The 1,889-nt window shown below is 32.1% G+C and overlaps 1 long non-coding RNA gene across 1 annotated transcript in view; it reads left to right on the forward strand.

The window, feature by feature from the left end:
* LOC141113743 (uncharacterized) overlaps window positions 1-299 on the forward strand; it is a 1,622-nt gene extending 1,323 nt beyond the window's left edge. The window contains exon 3 of the long non-coding RNA XR_012236810.1: window positions 5-299. This is a non-coding gene — a long non-coding RNA (uncharacterized lncRNA). The remainder of the gene's footprint in view (window positions 1-4) is intronic.
* The last annotated feature ends 1,590 nt before the right edge of the window (window positions 300-1,889 follow it).

Genomic DNA, 1,889 nt, shown 5'->3' on the forward strand with positions numbered 1-1,889 from the left:
TCAGGCGATTGAGGAAAACGGCCTACCGGGCATTCATAGCTTGGATATATGGGTTTTTAGGGAAGGGCAACAGAAGAGTCATTCCATCCTGTGCCGTAAAAGTAGTTAGAGAGGTTTTCCCAGATCCAAACGGCTCTTACGTGGGTTTTCTTTATTCCGACGATTACGATGCCTCAGAGATGGCTTTTCATTAAAGTTTGATGAACATATTTATATGCCAATTTTTGGTTTTATGTTATATTTGTTTTTATGTTGACAATTTTATTTGTTGTTTTAAATAAATGAGTATTTTATTATAATGTTTTTTGATTTTTTTTTGTTCAACTACATTACATTTTAATATTAGCAGTGTCAGTAAACATTCTTAAAAATTTTTTATTTAGTACAAAATATTCTGATTCAGAAATTATTTATAAAAAAAATTTTATTAATGTAATAAAATATGATCAAAATATACAATAATATCGTAATCTTTAAAAAATATAAACTCATGCATAAAAACAGCAATGTAATTTTTATTGGGTTTTAAATATATTTTCTATCAACACTATAAATAAAAATATGTTATATGGACATATGATAATTCACTTTATTTTTTGTCCAGTGTTGGAAAACGTGTCATATGTTCCTTTACAGCAGTACTGGTTTCTGGCCTTTCTACCGGAGCAATGTTTTTAGGCATTTCTGGATTTTTGGGTTTCCAAGAAGAGATTAGTGTTCCCTCAACAATGCTAATCATCTTGCAAAGCATGTGGATGGCATGTTCATTGTCCATTTTTTGAAATACATTCCGCACTATCCACTTCTTTCTACCTCTTGGGAACTCCAAGTTTTTTCGTTCAACTAAAACTTCAACACCACTGTCATCTTTTTTTTTTGTCAGAGCCGGTTTACGTATCACATTATGATTGTGGCTTAATGCCGCCAATTTTGTCCTTGCATCCATTGAATCAAATTTATAATGAATTCGTTTAGGACGATATTTTAGAATCATACTGTGATACGTTTCTATCACACCAGTCTGACAAAAAAAATTAAGATGTTTCATGTCTTTTTCTAATTTAGGATCCAAAATAATTGTGGATAATGCATGAAATGCAGGTGACTGTTGGATTAACCAGGGAACCTTTGGATCATCCACATTAATCTCATCGTGTAAGCATCGGTGTTCTATATCGCCAATTTTCCATACATGCTCATTTACAATATGATGTAATAGAGAATGCCATAGTTGTTTAAAAACTTCATCGTTTCCTTGACAAGCTCTACTACACCAATAAAAATGGTTTAGTATGGGTCCAATCCACGGCAAAATTGGACTATAAATTTTTTTTTTGGAAATTTGCATCAATTTTCTTTTTAAATTTTTTGCATAATGCCAAATGTCGAATTGATGATTTATATTTTTATATTTTTCATTTAATAATTTAGTTATGCCAGTGTGACGGTCGGTTCCCACAAATTGAATATCAATTTTTTTTTCAATTAATCTATCTAAACATTTTTGAAAACCAAATTTCTCCATTGCTACAGAAGAGGTTGTTTGTGACACCTGCACCAACTCAAAATCCACTATTTTTTTGGAAAAAAGATCCATAAATGTGTAAGTGGAGTATTTGGCAGAAAAGCCAGGGCTGTCACATTGGCCATCGCCGACAAGAAACAAAGGTTTATCAGACAATTCTCTGATCACATTGCCATTGTTTTCTTGCCAGCTATGGTCAATTGCCTTAAAAATGTATAGGTTTTGAGCTCGATTGTACGATGTTTGTCCGAAAATCTCAATACCACAGAGTTCAAACATTTCTCTTACTTTTTTGTAGCTACCTCCACTTACACAAATGGCGCCAGCAAGTAAAATATTACCTGCAGGATTATTTTTTATTTTT

Source organism: Aquarana catesbeiana, linkage group LG12, assembly GCF_042186555.1.
Source record: "Aquarana catesbeiana isolate 2022-GZ linkage group LG12, ASM4218655v1, whole genome shotgun sequence".
NCBI classification, from domain to species: domain Eukaryota; kingdom Metazoa; phylum Chordata; class Amphibia; order Anura; family Ranidae; genus Aquarana; species Aquarana catesbeiana.